At 35.2% G+C, this 23615-nt stretch overlaps 1 pseudogene; it reads left to right on the forward strand.

The window, feature by feature from the left end:
* The first annotated feature begins 15453 nt into the window (after positions 1 to 15453).
* On the forward strand, positions 15454 to 15917 carry LOC110308354 (annotated as a pseudogene).
* The last annotated feature ends 7698 nt before the right edge of the window (positions 15918 to 23615 follow it).

Raw genomic sequence — 23615 nt, forward strand, 5'->3', positions numbered from 1 at the left:
ATTGCAATCAGGAAGCAAAGAGTACTTCCAAATAACACTAACACCACCAAACCCTCCCCAAATGGTGTACTTCCTCTAGCAAGACCATACCTTCTAAATCTACCCAAATAGCACCACCAACTGTGGAGAAAGCATTCAGATGTCATCGAGTAGGGGCTACCTCTCATTTAAACCAAGACATATAGTGTAATGGATAAAGTTTTAAGACTACTATACTTAAGCTATCCAACAATGAAACAGTTTCTCTTCCAAAGCTTAGTGGTCTTCTAATTTGTAGAAATCTTAAAAGCCATTAGCTAAATCATTACAGAAAAACAAGAAAAAAAATAGAGAGACTATATAGATCCATATAATTAAATCCTCAATTCCAATAAAGTATGGCACATAGAGGATTTTCATACCTAATTCCTTGAATATTCTTGTGAGAAAAGTGATAAGATATTCCATGGTGATAGATTGAATGATGCTCATTATTAAAGTATCAAATCTCTAAGTTAGACCTAAATCAATCATACAAACTTTTAAAAATCATCATAAAATGAGGGCTAAAGGGATGACTTAGCTTTTAAAGGCTGAGTCTCACAACCAAAAGGACAAAAGCCACAAGATAATTCTAAAGTGTATATTAAAAAGCAAATTAAATAAAAGCAATTTTGTAAACAGAGTAAGGTAATTTGGGCCACTGGAAGATCTGAGTAGAGATAGGAGTAGATAAAGGAGGAGAGTGAAGGGGGAGGGCAGTTAACCAAATTAAGGATACTTGAAGTAAAAATATGGAATATTATTACTTTGCATGCCTATTAAAATGGAAATTTTAATAAATATTTACAAGACAGAGATCCTGCCTATTTAGATTATCCAAGAATAGCACAATGCAATATCAGTGCCAGGTATGGTAGTTTTTCCATACAAATTGTTTGACTTGGAGGCCTCAGGTCCCCAAAAGATATGGTCTTCTTACATCATTCTTGATTGCCCACCAGAACTAGTTGCAATGTCCCTATTGCTGAAAATGCCATGGACTTTGGCTTTACAGTACAGAGAAGTTAAGCTAGAACTTATCTGGAAGCTTCCTCCCTGGTGTCCAGCTTTCAGGGTGTCAGAAAGTATTGCAAATGCTGCTGAAGGAATAGTATCATTATCCACCCCACCAATCTGTGAGGCAAGATATGCCTACCTACAAATGGTGGAAAGACTAATATGGGGGTAACCAACTGATCTGTGGTTGGACTGGAGGAACAGTTTTTCCTTAGAAGGAATTAATACACAGTACAGGAAACCTGGTCAAAATCAAGGTTGAGTAGATATTTGGACCTACAGGAGAACTTAGTATTGTAATAGGAGAAATTAGTATTGTTGTCTAGGTCAAGTTTCTTGGTTCCATGTTGTCCTCTAAATATTTACATTTATATCTATAGACAAATATTACTCCTGGACTCATTCAAATAAGCCCCTCTTTGCATTGACTATCAGTGAACAAAGAAACAATGGCTGCTTAAGTTGCAGCTAATGCATGAGAAAGTGTGAGTGCTCAGTTCTAAAAGACATTACATCACTCCTTTTAGGCTCAGACATCATCATGGAAGAAGGTGCAGAAATAACAAAAGAATGAGAAGACAGGAAGAAAGATCGTGAAATACAATCCTCTGTACAAGACAAACTCAATATGCAGTTATGGCTTCACAAAAACTGCATTATATGAAATGGACAAACAAGAATTTCTAGACATATCAACAATCAATTCTGAATGCAGTGTTCATGAAACCATATCCTTTCTAATGAACTTAGGCTACTGATGGATTGAGTAATTGTGTTCTGTTTCATACCCACCAAAAAGTGTACTAGTTCCCCGTAAATATCTCTAAACCTAGTTTAATACAGATTACCCTGGCTAATTTTGTGGGACTTGAAACAAAACAAAACAAAATAAAATAAAACGAAGCAAAAAAAAAAAAAACAGATTTGGAAGGCACATTTTGTAAAATGTAGGCTTGAGCTTAATGGGAATGGGAGGTAGACTAAAGGGGACCCCAATGGAGGAGTTAGAGAGAAGGACTGAAAGAGCTGAGGAGGTTTGCAACGCCATAGGAAGAGCAACAATATCAACCAACCAGACCACCCAGAGCTCCCAAGGTCTAAACTACCGACCAAAGAGTACACATGGAGGGACTCATGGTGCCAGCTGCATGTGTTGAAGAGAACTGCCTTATCTGGCATCAATGGGAGGGGAGGCCCTTGATCCTGTGAAGTCTTGATCCCAGCATAGGAAAATCCTAGGGCAGTGAAGAGGGAGTGGGTGAGTGAGTGGGAAAGCACCATCATAGAAGCAGGGGCAAGGGGAGGGGATAGTGAGCTTGCAAAGGGGAAATCAGGAAGGAGGGTAATATTTGAAATGTAAATAAAATAACCATTAAATTTTTTTAAAAAAAGAAATAAAATGCACTTTCCCTTGGAGCAATTTAACTAAGAGCAGTCCAGAATTGAATTCTGTACTCTGAATTCTCTGAAATCTTTGTGTTCCTTGATCTTCCACCATTTCCTGTGCTTTGTATAACGTGAATCTGTGTGTGCATGAATGCTGTCTATGAATCTGTCCCTATGTCTATATCAGTGTGTCCATAACAGGGCCTTTTGCTCTTACAGACCAGAAAACTTAAGTATAATGATGAACTACTACATGGCATTGAACTATAATGCAAGAGAAAATAGGAATTGTCCTAGTTGGATATATTTTTATTTTTTAGAGTAACTAAACATGTCTAAACAGAGCTAAACATGCCTCTCAGGCAAGTCTCAAAAGATATAAATTACAACACACTAAAAATATTTGGCTGTTCTTTTACTTCCTCAGACAATATTCCAACACTTAAACCATGTATGCAATAGCAAACTATCTCCACCATGGTACCCTGTTAAAGTCAGAGAAAAACTGGGTCTCTAGCAGCCTTTAGATAACAGAGAAGATGATATGCATAATAAGGCTAATGCTCAATATTCTCTGTCTCATCATTTGTTTCAGCTTAATATCCCCTCATTTCCTGTCCTTTGAATTTACCTGCTTTCAAAAATGCAAAATTAATTAGGCCAATTTTCTGTTGTTTTACATGTGAACAGCCCTCTTTCCCTAGTTATACATTTAAAACTCTGTCAAGTAGTGCTGTGGCTAAATACACATGCATGTCAAAAGAATGATGCTCAGATTCCAAAATTGTTTGAGTAATTTTTCATAATATAATATTAATTTGGATAATTCATATAAAATAATTTACTTTGAATATTTTCTTTTGTCTATTTTAAAGTTCTAAAGCTTATTTCAGATATGACTCTTAATTAACTATAAATTTTTAGAACAAAATTATCCCGTATTATTTAGTGAAAAGTGTCACTATGCAGTTATGATGATAATGATAACAATATATTCTATTAGCATTATTTGAACCATTGCAATTAAAATCAGCACTTTCTTCAAACTGCTAAGCTCTAATATTTATTTTTTATTCAGTATTTTTTTCTCAACTGACTTGCAAATAACACCAAATAATTATTCTAGGAGACAATGTTTCCTTATTATAGTTTCAAAGAATATTATTTAAGAAATAAAACCAGTGCCCTTGATCTCAAAACAGATAGAAGACATTACTGATTGCTTAAGACTAAATGTTATTAGCCTTTATATGAAAAAGTGGGGCATATTTAACTTCTTTTAAAACCTTTACTGTGTCTGAGTCATTTCATCTAAATTGTAGTCTATGGCAATTATGAAAAGAAAATTACAGAATCAAGGTTCTGGAACTTTACAGTAACTTTTATCCATCACCCTGCTCATCGTTTTATGAGACTGTTCTTTTTACATATGGCTTAGCTAGTGCTTTGACCTTGAACGTTTCTTTGGAAAGAAGTGACTATTCATGGAAAATGAGTGATTAAAGCAAACTAAATAAAAAATGTGAAGTTTCACATTAGTTACAAATCTTTATAAAGAAAAGTTCATTTGTGCATACCCATAACTTCATGTTCTCTGGTGTATGTGTTTTGCAATCTGCTTGCTTACATAATTTTAAGAAAATATGATGTAGTTTGAAGTTTGGTTCAAATATGGTTCTCCTATGACTCAACAATACAAGTATTCCGTGCTACCACTTTCATCTGGGGTGAAAAAAGAATGCACAGACTATAGAGCATAGTCTTTGGAATTGTTGTGATGATGTGTGGGAAATAATCATCATGTTTTTGAGCTCAGGAGCCAAGAAACCCACCTCATTAATACATACCATTACTTGTTCTTATTTCTGGCATTTTGATGTCAGAAGTCTCTGCCTAAACCACCTATATCATATATATATGATATATATATATATATATATCATATATATATATATATATGATAAATGAGAGGGTCTTTGCCCACAGGATCTATCATTTTTGTAAAAGAGGGTAAAGAATCCTATCTGTTACTTTGCTTGGTTTTCGGTCTCTCCTGTTCAGTAGTCCTACGCCTCACACATTTTCTAGCCTTTTGGGAAAGGCTACTTCAGTGTGCTTTGGTGCTCTGCCTTCCTCTCTCATCCTCTCCTCTTCTCCATTCTTTTCTCTCTCCTTGGCCTCTTCTCCTTTTCCATTCTGATCTGTCCTCTTGTTTGTGTACATCCAATCAATTGTTGAATTTCATTTTTTATTCTGGCTATTGGTTTAGTCTTTGAAAAGAAGATTTCTTCATATCTATCACAGCTCATGTTTAATCACCTGGACAGCATCCTTCTGATTCTTTGGGAACTGACAATAATTCCCTCTAATTAAGAATAGATGATAATGAAATAAATACCCAATTAAAAAAAAGAATAGATGATAAATATTTGTTAGCACATTAAATAAATGTAGATGATAATTTTAAATTGAACTGACTGAGAAAATGAACAAAATTTATTTATTTCCTATTTTTATAATAATCTGAATTTTTCTGTCATGAAATATATCAGCCACCATTTTAAAACTTAGTTTTTCTCTGGAAATAAAAACATTGGAAATTGTGAATAGAAGTTATCACTAAACACTTAGTGCTATGCTTGAAATGCTTCTCAAATTGTAGTGAGTGATGTATGTATCTTCCTCAGAATTGTTGAGGCAGGAGCCAGGTTTGGTCTGGCATGTCTGTAATGATCCACTGGGCATGAGATATTTCTATTGTGTACAGTAACAAACTCTCTCCTTCCAATGTAGTCTAAGTTCCAAAGTCATACACTTGGGACAGTTTCATAGTACTGCTTAGTCTTTGAGAACTTTCAGTGCTTTGGAATAAGGGTTAATTCGTCAAAACAATCTCTTTAGAATTCATTTTTACTTTCTCTCTTCTCTCTCTCTTATTTTGTTGAGGTTTTCTTTGTTTGTTTTGAGAAAGGATCTCAATTTCATACCTTAGCATAACCTCAACATCCAGATAATGTAGCCTCAGCATTGCAAATCCTGGGGCTACAGATACAACCACCATGCCTAGCTACAACGTTAAAAATGACACTGTTTTCCACATAGAATACCGTACACATTTATCAAATTTGCAGTGTGCTCAGCTTTTACAGTCATATACATTCATATAACCAACACCCAAAGATAATATAGAACATTTCCATGACTCTGGAACACTCACTCACACATTTCTCTCTAATTTAGATACTATCCATGACATTAGGACATCAACTAATAGTTTGCTGCAGATGGAATCACTTTAGTTAGAAAGAGAAGAAACAGTTAAAACTCTAACCTTAAAGTCAAACTGAATACAAGATTTACACTATTTCAGAATGTCTGTAACTGTAATCATGATTTAGCAAACAGCTGTGAACCATGATATTGGCTTAGATTTTATTTAAAATGTCAATATTGATTACAGATGCAAATTATGATACTCTGGCCACATTCAAAACTTGTATATACTAATAAATTTTAAAAGAATTTTATACATGGGTAGAGTATTTAAAATTTACACCCCTCTTTCCCTCTTTAATTTCTTTAACATATAACTTACTCCCCTCAAATTTATGACTTGCTCTTTAATTTATATATATATATATATATATATATATATATGCAAGTGTTCATATATTATATTACATATGTATACACACACAAATACAAATATAACCTGCTGAATCTATTTATTATTGCTCATATGTATACATGTTTAGGGCTAATCACTTGGGGCTGGAAAATTTATCAGAGGTTCATCCCTGAAGGAGACATAATCTTCTTTTCCTAGAATCCATTAGTTGACTATATAACTCTTCATCTAGGAATAGGGTTATGTGAAATTTCTTTCATCAGCAAGGACATGATCAGCTGGTTCAGATCTTGTTAGGGCTACCATATTTTTGAGATCTCCTGGGGCATCTTCCCATCCTATATATATGACAGTATTTAGAAGCAAATGTCCTGGTCTTTTGGTTCATACAATCTTTCTGCCCTCTCTTCTGTAATGTTCACTGAGCCTTACGGGTAGAACCTGTGCTATACCTAGTTGATGTATCAAAAGGGTTGGATATTCTACAATCAGTTGTTCTCAACATTTTGAGTAGCTGTATCTTTTGGTAATGGTCTATGCCTGCTACCAAAAAAAAAAAAAAAGCATCTTTAATGAAAGATGAGAGCCACACTTACTGTGACTATAAGGATAAGTATGTATAATATAGTTAAGAGTTACACTGATTGGAAGAAAAAAAGTGTCAGTAGTTGTTTTTTTTTCTAGGATTTTTGATCTGATAAGCAAAGGGTAGTTCTTTAGTTTTACAGTACCTTGCAAGAATTCTCTTCTATACATTGGGCCTTATGTCCAAGTAGAATGCTATTTGTTACTTTTAAGATATAAATGCCATTATTGTATCCTTGGGGTTATCTTGATGACTGATCATTGTTGTGGTTCACAGGTTTTGGAGATACGGAGACCTATGGTTGCTTTTTTCTCTTAGCAACTGACAAAATATTTGGATCCAGTAAGAAGTCATTCTTAATGATGGGCCCTGTCATGTCAGATCCAACTTGCAACTTGCTTTTGTTTTTTGTTTTTTTGTTTTTTTGTTTTTTTTGTTTTTTTTGTTTTTTTGTTTTTTGTTTTTATGTTCTGTGTCTAAGATGTACAGTTTCTTCAGCAATAGGTTCATGCATTCATTTAGAACTTTTATATTTTGTAGGATGGTTTTGAGAACTTGTTTGTTAAATGTTCTTTGTTTCATCATGAGATGACATGTCCTTTTCAGTATACTCCTCAGCAAAAACACTGAAGCAAAGAGACCAATGTGATTATTTCAATCTTTGCTACACTAAACATCATATGAAACCTAAAATTTACTACCTCAATAGAAGGTACACATTTCTCCTATTAGCTAAAGAAAATCAAGTTCAAATATATCCCAAACTGATCCCCTCCTGTGTTAGCTATATTGATCAGTTTGGTTTGTCTGTTTATAGTACAATCATTAGCCTTAAACAAGTTAAATTCATTGCATTTGTGCAGATAGAAGAATATCTTAAAAGAGGCTGGGTTCTCATTTAGGGAATTCTGAGTGGAAGTGTTATGAGCTCTTTACTGATATCTTAAAACCCTAATTTCTTTCTTCCAATTTCCTTAACACAGTAGGGAATTACTTATTTATCCAACTTGGTATAGTTGTTCCCTCCTGCCTAGAAAAAAATGACTCATAACATAAAAACCTAGAAGATGATTTGGGTGATTAATCTTAGATAACCATTCTTTTCAACTTATGCATGGAAAACTCCCTGGATATGTCTTCTGGGACATATATTCAATTAGTATTTTGACCTTGTCTCAGTGCCCTCAAATGCATTTAACCCAGACTTCCAGCATTTAATTTACTGCTCTTATTGATCCTCAATAAGCACTTTCCAGTGTACACTTATTGAATATCTACTTTGCACATATAATTCATGGAAATAATAATTTCCCAGTGCTTGTCCTGGGATAGCACCTGACCCAATTACATTTATAGTCAACCCATTGGCATGCATGTGCAAATAATTAAATTGGGGCTCTCTAGCCATAGTTCTGATAGCAGAATTAGTGACCATGGACCCTTTTCAGCCAAATTCATAGCAATGTTACCTAAAGAAAAGAATATTGTAATATAGAAATCAATGCACCAGTCAACTTAGAAAGAACAGAAAATTAAGCCATATGAGAAACTAGCCAGATCCTATTCCTATAGAAATCCAGGTTGAAGCAACAGTGACTATATTACCACTGTTTGGTGATAGCTGTGGTTGGTCATAGCCAGTGGGAAATTTCACCTTAGAAGAGAGGAGGAACCCATGCATCATCAGGATGTGGGGGCCAAGAACTGAACCCTAGTAAGAGATGGCTTACTTGCTAAATGCTTAATAGAGATTACATTATACTACAGTAAAAATAATATAGAACCTTGATTCTTCCTCAGTGAAAACAGAGGTACCTAAAAGACTTTGTATCTGTACTAGTGTGCTATAATGAAAATTACAAAATATCAGATTTATGGAACATGGTGGCGAAGACAGTGTGTGTGATACTCCTTGCAACATTACCATTCTTTAATGCCAATGATACTAGGTGTTGAAATGGGAAATCTGTCATTTCCATTTGTGGTGTGTATGTAGAGTGATCCACAGTGGCTTTCAGATGTAGTTAAGCATAGTCTAACTTGTTAGCATTAGTATGGTTCAAAGAATGCCTCAAGTACACCAGCATGCTGACTCAAGTGACTATGGCAAGGAGTACCCTTGTGTCTCAGGTGGGTGCCTGGATGTCAGGAACTCTGAACCTGTCTCAACCTTACCAAGTTTCCTGGCATGGTCCACTTGTCCCACAACCCACAAGTAGAGCAAGGTGCTCATCTGGCACACCCTCTACTATGTATAGAGAACCTAGGTCCAGTCTATCCATGACCTTTGGTTGGAGGTTCAGTCTCTGTGGTCCCCCATTTGCCCAGGTTAGTTGGCTCTGTAGTTCTTATGGTGGGCAGGAGTCTTCAAGGATCTGGCACTGAAATCATGGGATGAGTTTCATAGTCTGCTGCTGGATCCTCAGTATTATTGCTGCTCTGAGCTAACAGTGGGTTTGACACTGGGTTTGAATTCATCAACAAGGCCCATAGTCTTAAACACATTTGGTTTGGAAGTAGGAAAAATTAAAGATAAAAATTTGCCTTTCTGTTACTAACTAAAGTTCCCAGTTCCCAGTCATGTCTTTAAGGTCTGGGAGCTGACACTTCATTTCTACTTCCTAAACTCTGCCCAACCTCACTTCTACAGAAGGAAGACATATTTTTAAAATCAAGCAGTATAATAAAAAGAAAAAAAATAATAAGCAAAGATACATTTTATAGAGTCACAGGAACAGCTGCATTCTAATGAATTGCTGGAGAGCTCTTACGTCCCCAGACTTTCACATTGGCATGTGAGGAGGAGTCACAATTTAATTATTAAAAATGTGTTTAGTGAAAGACAACTTCATTCTCATTATGTAAACTCATAATATTGTACTCTAGAGAGGATAGTGGGATAAATCAAACTGATAAATATTCAAATTCAAAATATATTGAAGACTAGACAGTGAAGAAAACTACAAACATTCTAATATATACAAACATTCATGCATATATATATATATATATATATATATATATATATATATATATATATATATGCATGAAAGTGGCAGGGGCTTCTCTAACATTTATGAGAACTTTAGCACCAAATGGTCTTATAATTTATATGTTATCAAGTTAAAAATGATTCTAAAACTCAATAACTATAACTGATAATGATGGCTCATGCCTAGAATCTTAGTACTATGGAAGTTGAAACTGGAAGTTTGCCATAAGTTTTGTGTCAGCATAGATTATAGGTTGAATTCTAGAATACACAGTCTGGGCTACGGCATTGAATCTGATCAAATAAAACAAAACAGAAATATCAATGAACATTTAACTTTGCAAAATAATATCATTATAATATTTTCTATACTATGAAAATTTGAGCAGAATGTAAGTTGACAATAAAAACTACAAAATCTTTGTAGAAATATGTTAGGTAGTTAAAATAAGAAGACACATTTTCATTTTTCTGCATAGTCAGCTATAGTTACTGAGGATTTCTTTCTCAAAAATCTTCATGCCTAATTTTGTATTTTAGATTTTAAAATCTATTTTAAAGTTAATACTTCTCTAAACACAAATGAGACCATAACTAAAAGTAAAGATAAGTACATATTTGGAATATTTGTTGTGTTCTCGCTGTCTAAGCAAATAGATTTAATAGGTATTCAATTTCTCTTTTCTTTTGCTTACATAATTTAATGGTAGATGGTAGTTTAATTATCTTGCTAACAAAGAAAATTACTACATTAAAAAGGTAAAAACAGGAAGTGATAATGCTACAATATTATATGAAATTAATTACTGTAGCCTTCAGTATTGGCCTCAGAATCTCTAATTTTATCAATTCATGTAAGAAAATAATTATAGAATAGTGAAAACACTCCAATACTAAAAACATAAAACATCATCTGTGATATGAAAAACTCATAATTCAAATAGGAGTGATTTAAATGAGAATGGCCCTCGTAAGTTCATATATTTGAATGTTTGGTCCCCAATTGATTGAACAATTTGGGAAGGATTAGGAGGTATCTCTTGTTGGAGGATAGGGCTTTGAGTTTTCAAAAGCCAATGCCATTCCAAGTTATCTCTCTCTGCCTCCCACAGGCAGATCAAAACAAAAACCCTCAGCTACTATTATAGCACTGTGCCTCCTTGCTGCCTTGCTTCCTGCCATTGTTGTCATAGACACACCTTTTGAAACTGCAAGTCCCTGATAATCTGTTTCTTCTATTAGTTGTTTTGGTCATAATCTCTCCCAAGAAATAGAAAAGTAACTAAAACAGAGTATTTTAAAACAAAGCATGTTATAAGATAAGACATTATCCATCCATAAAAGTAATATATTTTCAAAATATACTTGCTTTAGATGAAGAAATATTTCAGGAAAAAAGACCAATACATATAGGATACAAATTGAATTTTTAAAGGTTTTAGAATATTTTAAAAACAGGCTATATGTCAAAAGTAATATCAAATATCACATGTTGTTAAGTAAAATTGTATTTTACCAATTTATTTACCATAAAAGATTGTTATGAAACTATATGACCACAACAAACATAATTGAGGAAAAATATAAGAAAAAAATTGGAATACAGGGAGATGAGGGAAGTTAATACACAAGTTTTCAAAATTTTCAGACTTGAAGAAAAGCAAAATAAGAAGTCAGATAATATAACAAAAGATACAACAGACAAAGAAAATATAAAAGAATTTTTAAAAGAGATCATCATGACTCTTGCACTCTACAAATGTCAGAATTGTACTCATGTGTCCCTAGTGCATATATAGAATTTGATCAAGCACTCATATTTTGATAATTACCAGATATGACAATTTTCTAATAAGCAGTTTTCTCTCTCTCTCTCTCTCTCTTTCTCTCTCTCTCTCTCTCTCTCTCTCTCTCTCTGTCTCTCTCTCTCTCTTCCCAGAATTATTATTCCAGTGTCCCATGGATTTACCAACTGTGAGTGGGAGGTCTGTATGATATCTTCTTTTTGTGTCTACTTTGATAATTTTTACTTTATTACTTTTGTTTTCTAATTTTACTGTATAGCTGATTAAAGTATTGATTTAAAATTTTCACATTCATATTTGTGTTGATTCCTTTTTAGCAGTTCTGGAAAATTGAGAATTGAGCATGGCTCACTATTTGATAGCCTTGTATCAATAGTAATTTTAAATTTATTGTTTAACTCTTTCCTTTCGATTGCACTCAAATGGAAAGCCTGTACTGTCATTTTCCTAACAGTTCAAAGCTGTTTGCTTGTATTTGGAAGGGGATATAATTTAGATGTAGACAATTGTAAAACATTTTTCTGATATGCAGCATTGATTTTCTTAGAATTAATCTCCATTCCCATCCCCCTCTCCCTCTTGTGTGTGTGTGTGTGTGTGTGTGTGTGTGTGTGTGTACTGGGTTACATTTAATTGAATTGTTGGGCAAGAGGATCCCATGTGAATTTCCAAACAACCTGCTTTGTTGTCAAAACCTATAGGTTGTTCCCCATAAACTGACATCAATATCCAAGATACAATTCACAGACCAAATGAAGCTCAAGAAAGGAAGACCAAAGTATGGATACTTTGGTCTTTTTTAGAAGGGGGAGCAAAATACCCATGAGAGGAAATACAGAGACAAACTATGGAACAGAAGGAAATGTCATCCAGAGACTGCCCCATCTGGGGATCCATCCCAAATACAGTCATCAAACGCAAACACTATTGTGCTTGCTGACAGGATTCTCATATGTCTCTTGAGAGGCTCTGACAGTGCCTGAAAAATACCAAGATGGATGCTCTCAGACAACCACTGGACTGAGCACAAAGTTCCCAAAGGGGGAGCTAGAGAAAGGACCCAAGGAGCTGAAGGGGTTTGCAGCCCCATAGGAGGAACAACAATATGAACCAACCAGACTCCCAAGAGCTCCCAGGTACTAAACCACCAACCAAAGACTACATATGGAGGGACCCATGGCTCCAGCTGGATATGTAGCAGAGGATGGTCTTGTTGGAAATCAGTGGTGGAGAGGCCCTTGGTCCTGTGAAGCCTCTATGCCCCAGCATAGGGGAATGCCAGGACAGGGAAGTGGGAGTGGGTGGGTTGGTGAGCTGGGGGAGGGGGAATGGGATAGGGGATTTTCAGAAGGGAAACCAGGAAAGGGTATTTACATTTCAATTGTAAATAAAGAATATATCTAATAAAAGAACCCCTTTGCTAAGTACATCACCTATATGATCACTGACTATGGAGATGTAGAGCTGGTGCCAACGTTGAGCCTTCAACCATATGTTCCTTCGCCTTTGGTTCAGAAAGGTACTCTGCATTTTATCAAAAGGGAAACAAGCCAGCTACAAATTCTTTATCAACAATGGTGCACTATGTACAATATATGCTACAGTAATGATGATGCAAACCTTGTGGGAATAAACAACCCAAAACTGGTCTGACTTAAGGCTAACTCCACAAGATGTCACACACACCTGACAGTACTAGTGCAATTAGGAACCTAAGACTAAGTAGCACAAGGATCTAGATTAAAACCTTGTTTACTCGTCTTAAAAGAAAAAGAAATGTAAAATTATCCTAATGATATTCTGTTATACCCATGAATTATTTCCTTATTTATACATCATCATAGAAGCGTTCTCTTGGAGCAGATGGGAACAAATATGGAGACAACCCTCCAGTCAGATATTATGCACAGAGTAAGAGACCTTAGAGACTCATCCTAGAATAGGATGTCTCCCTCCAACCACCCACCGGGCTCAGTGAATCCCACCCAAAAAGAACGCAGAAAGAATATAAGAGCCAGAAAGGACAGAGTTTAAAAAGAAAACAAAGCTGTTAAAATCAAAATGAGCAAGGTTTCATTGAATGAAAACCTAACCACCAGGATAGAGGCGAACAACTCAACTGTCATTAATACTTGTTGGGAGAGGAAAAATCAATTTTTTTCCAATGGAATGATAGTAGATATATCAATCACTCCAGTGAAGGGCTCATGTTCAAGAGCAGTTGACCAACAAATTGTGAGCTCTACAAGTTTATATGTGTTTTTATTTGATTGCAGATTGTTATTTGTTTGTTCTATTTTATTTGGGAGGAAAGTGTTGTTTTGTTTTCTTGTTTTTGTTGTATTAGATTATGTATGTATGCATGTATTTATTTATTTATTTTGAGTAAGCATTTAAAATTGAGTGGGAAGAAAGGAAGGGAGAATCTAAAAATCTTGATGGAGAAAATAATATGATCAAATTATATTTAAATTTAAAGGCTGTTTTAAATAATAAAATGATAGAAATTAAAATGAAAACAGATTTTTTCAACACAATATGTTCTGATTACATTTTCCCCTCCTTCTTCTTCTCCCAGTTCCTTCCCACTTTCCCTCCCATCCAGATCAATACCCTTTCTATCCTTTGCTAAAAAATGAACAGGGGTCTAAGTAGTGATAATAAAATAAGATAAAATAAAACAAAGACATACAAATCAGAATATAATGAAACAAACAAGAAAAGTAGTTGTTTTTTTTAAGAGCTCAAGAAACACATATAGATGCAGAGAAACAGATATTTGAACACACAGGAACTCCATAAAGATACAAAACTAGAAGCCACAATATATTCAGAAAGCCTATGTAAGAGTAAAAAATAAAAAGTGCTCTGTTTCCACAGATAACCTCCAGAGATGCCACTGAGGTCATTTTCTGTCGGCCATCTACTGCTAGGCATGGAACCTACCTACCCTTAAGAAGGATTTGTTTCTCCAGTAAGGCTCTCTTGAAGAAAACTAAATATTCATTTGCAAGTTTTTATCAATTGTAGGTATGTTCTGGGTTAGGGATGAGAGTATGTGTCCACTTCTCTTTTTAGCTCTAAGACCATATTTGAGAATACCAAACTATAAAAAGCAGATTATTGGTAGAAATGTCAATATGAGAAGCAATATTAAAGATAGCTTAAATTATTTAAATTAATAAATGGTATATATAACTTCAACATAATAAAAGCAATTACAATCATTACAGTATATCTAGAAAAAGCAACTAATAAACTTCCATCTCATTACATGGTTTAAATAAATTTTAAAAACTAGATGTAAAATGAACTTTGGCATAGCAAAGGCCATATATTTTGTTAAATTTTGTTTTGTGATAAAAAAAAAAAAACATGACCGAAGTCAACTTAAGTGTTTATTTTGGCTTATGGTTCCAGGGAGCTGGACATCCCTAAGATGGGGAGGGCATGGCAACAGGAAGCTAAGAGATGACACAAAAGGCAGACAACATGGTCCAAAAGTAGGATGAAGCTATACACTTCACAGTCCACTCCTAGTGAGAGAATTCCATTTCACTATTCTCACAATTGTATAACCTTTCAAACATAGCCACTAGCTAATTTCCAAAAACCCGGGGAAGGGGGTTGATTTTAACAATCTGTCACAGCATTCTTATTTTTTCTGGAGAGTAAATCTTCAAAGGCCCTATACTGCCCCCTCAGAAGTGGTGCTATGTGTAGCTCTTTTTTTTTTTTTTTTTTTTTTTTTTTTTTTTTTTTTTTGATGATGATTCATCTGGGTTTCCCTTCCTGGAAGCATATTCTTTGCTGTCTTTAGTCTTCTCCATATACCTCCTCATCATATTACTGAAATCTGTACTTTTAACCTTAATTGCTGGAATACTTTTCCCAGTGGGAAGTCTTTACAAAACGGTACACTCTGTAATGAGATTATAATGACTACATCTATATACTATCTAGTACATTTTCATATAGTTTTTGTGTGTATCTATAACTTTGGGTCATTTAGCCTAAGAGCTCTGTGTGCATCCTGGGCCATCCACAGCGCAGTGATGACACAGAAGCCTTGGATAGACTTCACATGATTATTAAGGTGCTAAAGAATCTTAATAAGCAAAAATGTTGGTCAAAACACTTGGTGAGAAGGATAACTCCTTTTTGGTTTCTGAGTGTCTGATCAGGTAGACCATGCATATCCCAGATCCAGGTCTAAACAAGCCTGGCAAGTTTCTTTCCCTGTTGACATACAATGAAAACATGGCAGCCAACATTGATGAGGTCAAATCCCCAATCAAGTTCCAAATGAAGATGCAGTTTCTGGCTGTTTCCACTGGCCACCTGAAGATGACTGAAAATGAGCTAATCTACAACATCCACCTGGCTGCTAATTGCTTGGTGTCCTTGTTCAAGAACATATAGCAAAATGTCTGGGTTTGGCACATCAAGAGCACCATGGGCAAGCCACAGGGCCTATACTAGGATACTTCAATAAACCTTAGTGCTATTTTAATTAAGTAAGTAAGTAAATAAAATTTCATATACAGCACAATGCAATGTTTGTAGATCTTTTTTATTCTTTGAATCATTCTTTGGAAAATAGCAATATTTCACATCATTACCTTGCCTCATCAATTCTTCTTTTCACCTACTTCTAATTTTATATATCAGCACCATCCTTGGTTCACGAGACAGCATGCTAAGCATAGCAGGAAATATTTTGATCTTCATAGAATTTGCACAATGAGAAAAATGAAATAATAAATATAATAAATAATGAATCATAATATAACTATAGGAAGAAATTTAGAAGAACATAATGATAAGCTGTGTCTGAAAAGTGGGTATAAAAAAGGGTATTTCTCTCTCTCTAGAGTCACATCGTCACAGAAGCTCTGAAAAAAAAAAAAGAGACATCTTGTAAAGATCCTGGATTAAGTCATAAAATGTTAAAAACTCTATGCCAGGAATGAGATTGTCAGGGTCAAAGATAAGGATAAGAAATTGGCATTAATTATGTGCAGATAAGCAACAGAAGAAGAGATGTAATAAGAAGCTGGATGCCAAATCAGCCAGTATATTATAAGCTAATGTAATGTGTGTGGAATTTTATTGTGTTTCATTGGATACTTATTGAAGCATTAGGATAAAAGAAATAAAATTATATTTGAATATTTTAAATAAACATAGGGCAATGCACAAATTAGTCTGGCAAAAATAAGGTAGGATCAAGAGAAACATTTAGATGTTTTAATGCATTTTGTTAATTTTGGTCATGATATTAGATGAAGGGGCCATTAAATAACTACAGGGTAACATTAGTAAATATTACCATCAAATATTTATTCAGAATATTTTCCATGATTGACAATATACTAAATATTTTACATACTCAATCTCAATAAATCCCTCAGACAACTCTAGTCATGATACTAAAATCAAGTAAATGTAATATTTTAAATGAATTTTAGTAGTTATTGAAGGTATAGAATGGTTGAGGGTAAAATCTCTATTGGTTTTTGAGACATGAAAAAAAAGAGCATGTGCTATGTCATGAAAAAAACATTGAAAATTATGGCATGTTCGCCTGTTAGAACTACAACCTGTAAACCAGGAATTAATCATCTAGAGTGTTGGGAATAAATCCAGGTTATAATTAGAAGAAAACTGTCAAAGAATTTATTTAAAATATAAGACAAGGGGGCTGGAGAGGTGGTCATACAGTTCAAGACACTTGTTACACTTGCAGAGGCTCTGCATACATACATACATACATACATACATACACACATATACATGTAAAATACCCATACACATTAAATTGTGTAAAGTGTGTGTGTGTGTGGGGGGGGGGTGTATTTGTTCATCTCACTTTTTCTAAAATCTCTCAGTGGCTGTCCAATGTTACAGAACAGCACCGTGCAAAGCCTTGCCCAATGTAACCCTCCTCTTCATTTCGGATCTCTTCTCCTAACACATTGTCTTTTTACCTGGTGAAGTTCACCTACATTGGTTTCCTTGTAATTTTTCAATGCTACAGACAGGGCCATCAGCTATTTTTTTTTTTTTTTGTCTACCATTTCCTTCTCCTAGAACATCCTTCCAAGTATCATTTATATGATCTTCAATTTATTCTGAGCTCTTCTTGTGGAGAGTGTCTCATATATCTTCTTTCTTGAAACCAGCTTATGTAATTACCTTCTTCACATTTCATCTGTTGATGTGCTCCACTCTTCTCCGATTATGTATGCCCATTCGGTTAGGTGCTTATGGACTGTCTCAAACAGGTGTTTCTGAAATCATTGTAATATCTCTATCACCTGTACTCATCCTAAGCAGACAGGGCCATTCAGTTATTTTTTGTACTGGTACTTAATAATTGAGCATCTATCTCTCTCCCTACGTGTCCTGCATATAAGACCTTTTCAAAACCAATCCCCTACTGCTACTAGAACAACTTAATATACTGAACAATAGAGAATTTTACATTGATTAATATTTAAGGTTGACAACTTTCATTAATTTTTTGAAGTGTAAATGAAAAACAAAAAAATATAAAACAAAAACAAATTCCGAAGGGAGATAGAAAAAATATAGATTCTATAATGCTACTTTTTTATACAGCAATAGATATCTGCTGTAGAGAGCTCCAAGGCATGCCTGGCCTTACACCTCCCTTGAATGAAGCCCACTGAAATAACTCTAAAGCTCTCAGGTTTTCACTACAGTTTACTACTCAGGAAATGTTTTCAAGGTAAATAACCTGAAAGGAATGCTACGTTGCAGATATTAGATAACTTGTCAATTTGAATCTTTTCAAGCTGTTGACATTGCGGGACAATGTTGTCATAGACAAAGCACATGTTCTGAAACCTCATAAAATATGAAGAAAACAATCATGCTTTAAATAAGTTTGCTATTTTGTGTTAAGCTTCAAACTATTCAGAAATGCAAATGACCATAGGCCATACCTGTATAGATATGCTTGTTAAGTTCTACTGAGAAGATAATTTTATTCATATTTTCCATTTATTAAAAAGTTTCTATATATAAAGAATTTGGTAGGACTGAAGAGATGGCTCAGTTGTAAAGAATACATACTGCTCTTCCAGATGACCTAAGTTCAGTCCCCAGGACCCACGTTGGATGGATCACAACTGTCTGTTATTTGAGCTGGAAGGAATGGTACACAATCCTCTGGTCTATAGTGTCACCCACAAATTGTGTATATACACAGAAATACACACACATGCACACACACACACACACATACACATACACACATTAGATTTTTAGCATTTATTTTTATTTGTTCACTTTATTACCTGATTACTGCCCCACTTTCGGGTTACATATTCCCACAGTTCTTTCCCTCCATTCTTCCTCTTTGATTTTGAGAGGCTGTAGGGCACCCCTGGGAATCCCCCCATTCTGGCACATAAAGTTTCCATGAGGCTAGGTGCATCCTCTCCAACTGATGATAATATACAAATTTTATAAAGAATTTAAGAAATTAAACAACAACAACCCAAATAACTCAATTAAAACTGGGGTACAAATATAAACAGAGAATTCTCAACAGAGAAATCCAAAATGGCAGAGAATCACTTAAAGAAATGTTCAAAGTCCTAAGGCATCAAGGAAATCCAAATCAAAATGACCCCAAGAGTCAACTTTACACCAACCAGAAGATCAAAAACTCAAGCTACAGCACGTGCTGGGGAATGTGGAGCAAAGGGAGCATTCCTCCATAGCTGGTGGGATTATAAACTGGTACAATCATTCTGGAAATCAATCTGCCAATTCCTCCAAAAATTGAATACAGTTCTACCTGAAGCCCACCTATACCACTTTGGGCCTATACCCAATAAAAGCTCCACAATATCACAACACATGTACTCAACTATGTTCATAGCAGCCTTATTTATAATATCCAGACACTGGAAGTGACCAGATGTCCCTTAACTGAAAGGATGTGGTACATTTACACAAGGAAATACTATTCAGCTATTAAAAAGAAGAACATCATGAATTTTCCAAGCAAAGAGATGGATCTAGAAAAGAACGTTCTAAGTAAGGTAACCCAGACCCCAAAAGGGCATCATGGTGTATACTCACTGATAAGTAGATATTAGCCTAAATGTACAGAATACCCATGATATAACCTATAGGCCTCAAGAATTAAACAAAAAGGAATGCCCAAATGAAGATGATTTGATCTGACTTAGAAAGGGGAACAAAATAATCATGAGAGGCAGAGGGAGAGAAGGACTTGGATGAGAGAAGGGACAGGAAGGGGAAAGGTAGCATCAAGATTAGGTATGGATAGAGACAAAAGAAAGGCCCAGAGGGTCAGGAGAATGAATGGAAATATGCAGCTCCTGGAATTGGGGGTCGGGGCAACCTCTAGAAATTTCCGGAGTCCTTGGATAGGGGAGGCTCCCAGGACTCAATGGGGATGAACTTAGCCAAAATCTTTAACACTGGCTATATGAAGAGCCTACCTCCAGTAGTTAGATAGGGCCCCAGTGGAAAGATGAGGATACTAACTCACCTTCAAATTTTTTGATCCAAAATTGTTCCTGTCTAAAAGAAACCCAGGGGGAAAAAAGGGAGCAGAAATTCAATGACTGGTCCAACTTGGGATCTATCCCATGGGTGGGCACCAGATTCTGACACTATTGTTGATGCTATGTTGTGCTTAAAGATAGAGATGTAGTATGGCTGTCCTCTGAGAGGCTCTAATAACACCTGAATGAGACAGATGCAGATACAGTCAAGTATTGGACTGAGGTTAGGGATCCCCATGGAAGAGTTAGAAGAAGAACTGAAGGTATGGAAGGGGATGGCACCCCCAAGAGGAAGACCAACCTGGAACCCTGGGAGCTTCCAGAGACTGAGCAAACAACCAAAGAGCATCATGAGCTGGTCTGAGGCCCCTGACACATGTATAGCAGAGGACTGCCTTGTATGGCCTCAGTGGGAGAGGGTGTGCCTAATCCTGTAGAGACTTTATGTCTCAGGGAGTGGGAAAGCCCAAGGAAAAGGGGGGCATCTTCTTATAGGTGAAGCAGAAAGGGTGGGGGGAAGAGCTCTTTGAAGGGGGACATGGAGGGGGCAACACTTGGGATTAAAATAAACATCATCATCATCATCATCATCATCTAAAGAGAAAAAAAAGGATTTGCTTAAATTTACTTTCTGACCACATCCCATTATATTTTCTGAAGCTACAGCAAAAACACAATTACATTTTTCACAAAGCAAATCTCTTCAGGTGTCATAGTTACATGTAATAGTTTCCATGGCTTAAAAAATTAATGTGTTTTATATTTCAAGTAGCTAGGAGTTCAAAGTCAGTGCACTACCCTAGTTTCTGCTAATGGCAGTGTTTCTGGCTGGGAGGCAACTTTCATCTCTCTGTATGTCCTATTCACTTATGTATATACACACAGAGAAAAGTGATCCATTGTATTGTGAGTTAAGTCTATGACATATTTGGCCCTAATTTCCTCTTTCTTCCAAATACAGTAGCAGTTGGAGTTAGACATTCACCTTATTCGTTGTAGGTGGATACAGTTTAGTGTATAGCACTCTCAAAGTTAAAGTCAATTGTGTGAAGTTAGAAGAAGGGGCTTGACTTGAATTGTATTTTACTTCTATGCTTTTTATGCTATATGCATTTAAACAAAACACCAAGGTGTAGAAATCTACCTTTGTTCTCTTATGCCATTTTGAATGTTAACATTTTATATTTGTGATTGTGTTGAAGCTCTGTAGAGCAAATGAGATATTTTGGACTATTGTGCTAAGACCAACTGTTTCAAAACTCCTTAAAAGTTAACTCCTATGCCCTACCCCAAGTAGGAACAAACATTTCTAAATGCAAAATACTGTTCCCACTTACTAAAGTATCATACCAAATAATAAAAATGAGAACCATTGACTAGATGGCAACTCTATGCATAAGCAAATTTAAAAAGCAACTTGCATGCTAAAGCAGAATTGGCATTTTGTATAATGACAAGCATTTTAATAACTCGGTGAATACATCTTGGAGACAGACATTATTTTACCCTCAAACTAGACTCTCTGAAAGAGTCTGCTCCTTACATCATTGCTTTTTGTGAAAGAGTGGTATTATGGATAGTGGGAAATTAAATCCATTAACCATGAATGTGCTCAGTGCTTCAGAACCACACCTGTCTCACTCTCTCATCTAACAAATGTGAGTACATAAGTGCCTATCAAACAAACCAGATGTTCTGTAACAGAAACTTCCAAAGAATTACAAGGAGCCATGAACACCTGTTCTCAATGCTTTGATATCAAAGCTTCAAGATCCAAATTGTGTTGAATAAAAGCTTAGCTTCCAAGCCTTTTAAGGATGTGTTTGTTGAAAGATGCCTTTTTGTCTCCATTAAGCCATGCAGATGACAAAGAAAACAGTAAAATGATACAAACCCCCAGTAAAAGACTTTTCAACACAGTCATCTTCAGTAAACTAACTCCTTGGATTTATTCACTACCCATCATTTGCTTTTCCCACTTGTCAAAAATCTACTTACTAGAAGCATCTAGAAATGTATAGAAAATGAATAAACTTCAGTAACTAGACATAAGATAATGAAACATAAGTGTTATGGAATGCATGTGGAACTCATGAAGCCATGGCACTACTTATTTGGATAGCAACCATTAATGTTCATATAGGTCAAGTTTATTCAGATAGGGAGGAAGGAAATCAAGTACTTCTGTGTTAACATCATAATTATATATGTTAATTAACAAAGATGATAATTTCAAGAAAAATATACATAAATATCATTTTATGTATTTATGTATGTAACTTTCTTTTTACCCCAATATGTCCATCTACCTTTGTGGATACCTATCTAGGAAATGAATGTGGATTTGGAATAGTGAAAAAAGAATGTGAAAAGAAAGAAATGGCTTTATATTTAAAAAATATCATTTTTTCTATAGATTTTGTAGGCTCAAAAATTAGGCAACTTTCAATGAAAATAAATTTTCTAAGTTATAATTCTTATTTAATATTTGGAATCCATAATAAATTATTTTTTGGTAATAGAATGTTGGACACAAGAAATGGTAGATAATAGGAAATCCTATATCCTTGAGCTTTGGGAGGCTTTGTGAAGAGAAAGCTGACAGACACTGGGAGATTGATGTGGGAGATACAGAGTGCCAAGCACTTTCTCCAACTGTCAAGGTTCTGTGGAAGAAGTTGTAGATGATTTGAGGACAGAAAAACATTTTTTTCCTGCCCTTATCCAGAAACCAGCCCTGTTCTTATTAGTGAAGGATAAAATTTAATATATTATCTATAGTTCAGTATCCCTTGCTTCAATATCTCTTTAGTTCTGATTGGCTTTTATGTAAAAACATTACTTTGTATGTCCCACATACATTTAGCCACCAATAACAAGCAAAAACTGATGGGAATCCCAAGGGTAAGTTTTTATAACCAGCCTTCTCATTCTACCTTCTCAAACCAATACAACCTATGAAAAGACTCTGCTGTATCTACTTTCACATTGTTTTCTTGTTGAAATTGTGTGAGATCCTAGAAACAGTATGAAATCTAAATACAAAAATTGAACAAAACTGTCTTTCTATTGTATACCACTACTTATTAATTTGTTACAGAGATAAAAAATAACCTAGTCCTTCATTTTCTTTAGAGTAAAAAGACAGTATTATGTTTGCCTGACTAATATAGAAGTAAAAGTAATTTATGCCAAGAGCCTGATAATAAGACGCATTCAGTAAACAGAAAGTTTCTATTACTATGGCAGCAAGCTTTACTTACTCGTGTTTCAATTCATCTATTTCCATGGATAAAAGATCCTGCCAGTATGATTTTAAAAGCCCTATATTTAGGAAGCAGAAATATCACTTGCCATATGTGGTAGTTTGAAGAAGAATAGCACCTATAGGCTCATATACCTGTATCTGCTTGCTTAGTCAATCAGAGAGTGGAACTCTTTAAAAGGCTTAGAAGGATTAAGAGATATGGCCTTGTTGGAGTAGGTGTGGCCTTGTTGGAGGCAGTATTTTTCAAAAGCCTCCAGGTATATTCTCCTCCCTCCCTCCCTCCCTCCCTCCTTTCCTCCCTCCCCCTCCCTCCCTCCCTCCTTCTCTCCTCCTCCTCCTCTC

Source organism: Mus caroli, chromosome 13, assembly GCF_900094665.2.
Source record: "Mus caroli chromosome 13, CAROLI_EIJ_v1.1, whole genome shotgun sequence".
Lineage (NCBI taxonomy): Eukaryota > Metazoa > Chordata > Mammalia > Rodentia > Muridae > Mus > Mus caroli.